The sequence below is a fragment of the Mirounga leonina genome, unplaced genomic scaffold (genome assembly GCF_011800145.1).
Source record: "Mirounga leonina isolate KUSES-001 unplaced genomic scaffold, KU_Mleo_1.0 Mir_195, whole genome shotgun sequence".
In the NCBI taxonomy this organism is placed as follows: domain Eukaryota; kingdom Metazoa; phylum Chordata; class Mammalia; order Carnivora; family Phocidae; genus Mirounga; species Mirounga leonina.
The window spans coordinates 5249677-5255308 of NW_023270490.1; the positions used below are offsets into that span (position 1 = coordinate 5249677).

General features: G+C 37.3%; 1 non-coding gene across 1 annotated transcript; it reads right to left on the bottom strand.

Moving 5' to 3' along the window:
- Window positions 1-1645: 1645 nt before the first annotated feature.
- Window positions 1646-1748, bottom strand: LOC118024122. Its single transcript, XR_004683003.1, has one exon. It is a non-coding gene; the product is annotated as a U6 spliceosomal RNA (small nuclear RNA).
- Window positions 1749-5632: the final 3884 nt, after the last annotated feature.

Sequence of the window (5632 nt, forward strand, 5' to 3'; positions counted from 1 at the left end):
GCTTTTCTTTTTCAACATTCCTCTGGCTATGCGGGGTCTTTTCTGGTTCCATACAAATTTTAGGGTTATTTGTTCCATTTCTTTGAAAAAAGTGGATGGTATTTTGATGGGGATTGCATTGAATGTGTAGATTGCTCTAGGTAGCATTGACATCTTCACAATATTTGTTCTTCCGTTCCATGAGCATGGAACGTTTTTCCATTTCTTCGTGTCTTCCTCAATTTCTTTCATGAGTATTTTATAGTTTTCTGAGTACAGATTCTTTGCCTCTTTGGTTAGATTTATTCCTAGGTATCTTATGGTTTTGGGTGCCATTGTAAATGGGATCAACTCCTTAATTTCTCTTTCCTCTGGAAAACAGTATGGAGGTTCCTCAAAAAATTGAAAATAGAGCTATCATACGACCCAGCAATTGCACTACTGGGTATTTACCCCAAAGATACAAATGTAGTGATCTGAAGGAGCACCTGCACCCCAATGTTTATAGCAGCAATGTCCACAATAGCCAAACTGTGGAAAGAGCCAAGATGTCCATCAACAGATGAATGGATAAAGAAGATGTGGTATATATATATACAATGGAATATTATGTCACCATCAAAAGGAATGAAATCTTGCCATTTGCAACGGCGTGGATGGAACTGGAGGGTATTATGCTGAGTGAAATAAGTCAATCAGAGAAAGACATGTATCATATGACCTCACTGATATGAGGAATTCTTAATCTCAGGAAACAAACTGAGGGTTGCTGGAGTGGTGAGGGGTGGGAGGAATGGGGCGGCTAGGTGATAGACACTGGGGAGGGTATGTGCTATGGTGAGCACTGTGAATTGTGTAGGACTGCTGAATCACAGATCTGTACCTCTGAAACAAATAATATATTATATGTTAAAAAAAAAGAAGAAGAAGAAGAAGATAGCAGGAGGGGAAGAATGAAGGGGGGAAGACGGAGCGGGAGACGAACCATGAGAGACTATAGACTCTGAAACACAAACTGAGGGTTCTAGAGGGGAGGTGGGTGGGGGGATGGGTTAGCCTGGTGATGGGTATTAAAGAGGGCACGTCCTGCGTGGAGCACTGGGTGTTATACGCAAACAATGAATCATGGAACACTACATCAAAAACTAATGATGTAATGTATGGGGATTAACATAACAATAATAAAAAATATGTATATATATTAAAAAAAAGAAGTGAATGAACTTAAATAGGTAACAGGCTGGTGCATAGGAAACACAAGATTGATGTCAGGTCTTATTTGTTACTGTAGCTACTGCAATGCAGAGCTCAGAATTAACCTGCCATCTCATTCACCTATATGAACTTTTTGCAAATGCAACATTAATTTGGAAAGTTTGCAGCTCTGCCCTCACCATATCTATATGATACTGTATATATCATTAGCTACTGGTGCAAGGACAGGTGATAACAGGGAAATGTATAACATCTTTCAGAATGCTATCATATTATTTTGGGGGTGTTTCCTGTTGTTTCTCATTTGATTGTAATGTATGTTATGTACTATGTCATTTTCCCTCTCTTTTTAAAAATTTTTTAATTCTAGTATTATATTAGTTTCAGGTGTACAGTATAGTGATTCAACAGTTCTATACATTGCTCAGTGCTCATCACGATAAGTATACTCATAAATTTGGAATGCTTCACGAGTTTTTCATCTTTGCTCAGGGGCCACACTAATCTTCTCTGTATTGTTCCAGTTGTAGTAGATGCGCTACTGAAGTGAGCACTTGTAATGTTCCCATTTTGCATTATATATATTTATTGAATACATTATATATTTTATATATCTTTTATATGTATCTTTCATAAGTATCCCTATATTGTATATGTACAAATATATGAACATTTGCAATAGAGTAATAGTTTTATAATATATAAACATACAAATCGTGGGAGATACATGTATTTTACATATGTATATATTCTATAAAATATCATTTTATATCATTTGAGATGTGAAATATCTCAAAAATAGAGAAAGATACAGATTCTAGCATAATCAACACTTATGTATGTATTACCCAGATAGAATAAATATTAACTTTAAAAGTTGTTTAATTTTTTAAAGAAACAAAACACTACAGATGCAATTTCTTCTACTCTGTTCCATTTCCTTCCCTATCTGCCTCTTTTCCCCACCTCCGGTTAATGCTATTCTGAAGCTGCTGTGTATCTTCTACATCTCTGAGTTTAATGTTTTAGCATAAATGTATGGTCCACAGGCCAATATTTAAAATGTGGCATCATATTTTTGTTTTTAAGCCAGGTAAATAATGTTTTGCTAAATATATCTTTCTGCAGCATCCTCTGATCATTTCCCTTATTCACTCAACTTTTTTTTTTTTGAAGATTTATTCAGGCTACTAAATCATCCCTATGTCATTTATTTAATCACTGTGCAGTAATACTGTTGTAAGACTATATCCCAATGAATTTATCCTTCTCTCATTTGATGGATATATAAGTTGTTTACAATGTTTCATTTGTACAAAGATCGGTGCAGTGGGTATGTGGCTGCGCACATCTCCTTAGGCAAATGTGTGAGCGCTTCTCCAGGGTACGCGTGTAAGAGTGGAATTGCTGGGTTATACTTCTTTGTCTCACTTTTATATTTATTCTTACAAAATCAAGCATTTGTTAGATATTCTTAATTTTTAACTTTGAAACAAATATGATTACTACCTCATTCTTATGCTTTTGAATGAGTCAACTGAAGACTAAAGTTTGAAAGGAAATTGAAAAATGCCTTAGCATTTGGATCTGCTTATCTGTATAACCCAGGATTGACTTGATTCTGTAGGATATGCAATGCAAAAAACAAAAATAAATTGGATGATAAGAATCATAGGAGACTAGAGCTACCATTCCTTTCTTTCTTTTTTTAACTAATTCATTTATTTATTTAGAGAGAGAGTCAGCAGGAGGAGAGGCAGAGGGAGAGGAGGAGGGAGAATCTCTAAGTAGACTCCATGCTGATCATGGAGCCCAACGAGGGGCTTGATTTCACGACCCTGAGATCATGACCTGAGCTGAAGGCAGACGCTTAATGACTGAGCCACCCAGGCATCCCTAGAGCTACCTTTTCTAAGCACCAATGTAAATATGCTGTGCTCTTCTAAGCCATTGCATTGCATATAAAATACTTTTACTTTAAAGGTGTCTATATTAGATTTTTATTTTGATAATACATGGTTATACTTGAAAAATATAAGAAAGAGACTCTTAAATCTCCTCCACTCAGTTTAATCTACAATAGCCACTACTTATAATAGTTTGATATTTCCCAAGTACTTATAAGAGTGTGTGTGTGTGTGCATGTATACTTTCTAATAAGTGGTATTTTAGTATATATCCAATTCTGTAATAATTTAAATCTGCATTTCACTCTGAGTTTATATAAAATAACTAATGAAAGTACAGTAATGATATTTATACTATTAAATAGTGCATTATTGTTTTGCATATTGAGGCATTGACTAAATTGTTAAGTGAGCACAGAAACTAAGGTCTTACTCAGTATCAAGCTTTCCTGATTACTTCAAGGACACAAGTGATCATAAAGTGTAGGTGGGGGCACCTGGGTGGCTCAGTCGATTAAGCACCTGTCTTCGGCTCGAGTCATGATCCCAGGGTCCTGGGATCAAGCCCCGCATCAGGTTCCACGCTCAGCGGAGAGCATGCTTCTCCCTTTCCTTCTGCTGTTCCCCCTGTCTGTGCTCTCTCACTCTCTCTTTCTCTGTCAAATAAATAAATAAAATCTTAAAAAAAAAAAATAAAGTGTAGGTGAAGCAAGGAGAAGCCAAGTGTAGCTCCCCAGGTCCTTTCTTGCTATAGTTGGGCACGCTCCAGCGAAATTTAACATGCAAGGTGTCTAAGAAATGTATGCGGGTACGTGACTTACACAAACATCTCCTCTTTATACTCTGATAGCTACATAGCTCATTCAGCATTTTTCAGGGAACCATGTCCCATAGATCCATAGAATCCAGATTTGTTTACCACTAACAACCCCAAACAGACCAGGTACACTCTACTGAAAGCATTTCATAGATAAAGATTCTCCTACTAGTGAATATCACTCATGAATTTGCCGGTTGATCAATCATCAGCGTTATTTTCAAGATTTGACCAGGACACTTTACTTTCTTTTCTGAGACATCCATAATAAAGGGGAGAAAAGATTGCAGGCTTGCTATGCTGCAAACACTTGACAATGACCATGAAATAATCAGGGGTCCATGGGTAAAGCCACCTTAAAGTTTTGGCCCATAGATTCAGGAGCGATAGCAATAAAGCTAGTGGTGATCGTCTTTGGTACATACTTTTAATTTTCTCCATGTTTGAGATAAAATTTCTATTCCTCTTTAACATTTCCAGGCAAGCTTTAGTCCTAGCTTCCAGCTCCTTTTCCTCTTAGAACTTGTCACCAATCCTAAATTCTGACCTTCAGTGAATCCTTTAAGTGGCACATTGGATTCACTCTGTTTAATCCAATGAGACATCAAACCTAATCTTTTTTAAAGATGTACCTTAGTAAGGGTCATAGTGTATTCTCGTTCCTGGATGTAACTCTGCATTGGTTCATTTTCTGCATAAACATAAGCTGCTCTGAATGGAAGGAGAACTTAGTTGTTTCCTGTTGATGTCCTCGTAGAAGTGGAGATGAGAGATGGGATAAATTATTTGCTTTTCAGATATGGAATTCTTCCATGGAGCTCTACCCTGCTCCCATTGGTCCACCTGTTCCCCTGTAGGGTTTCCCACCTCGCAGAAGGCCACCTGTGATTCAACAGTTGCAGGCAGATGAATACTGAATGGTAGGAATGGAGATGGTATTCGTATTTATGTAGCTTCTCAACAGTGGAGTTTTCACATTGAGAATGCATATTCCACTGTGCCAAACCCAAGAAAGGAATTAATTGTGTTTTGAAACAGTATGGGAAGAGAAAGCAAATAGTTAATTCAAAAGAGATAAAGCAAATGAGCTTCAGAACAGATCTCTGAAATGATTATCGCTGGTTTCGTTTAGAAAATGTCCTCTCCCAGACCAAACATTTCACATTAATTAGGGAATGTGCTGGAGATTAAAGCAGCAAAATGTCATTGTGTACCTGCCACATGACCTCACACCTGGTTTTCAGAATAACAGTGGAAACTATACAAATATTAACCACAAGACATGAATGAATGACACAGGGAAATGCAGGAAAGCTGTTTTGTAATGTGAAGTTTGAACATGGTCAACAGCATTTGGAGGATACTGTCTCTAAAATTATGTGTTTTCTCTGCTCTGGGAGTTCCTGCCCTGAGGTCAGTTTTGTAGGTCCTAAGGGCAACCTGAGCCAAGTGTCAATATTGTCTTTTAGACAAGCTAAGTGGTGTTAGGCTTCCTGCTTTCAGGTCTCAAACATTACACCCCATAAAATCAGCATGTTTTCCTAATCAGACAACACTATTAAAGAAATAAACAATGGTCCATCAGTAACTTTAACGGCAAGTGGCATTCTCCAAAGGAGACTACGAGAAAGCCCATTTAGTTCCACATCAGAATTTCTTGGTCTTAGGAGACTCACATGGCTAGGAATATAGGATTTGAGGGGGTAAGAAATAG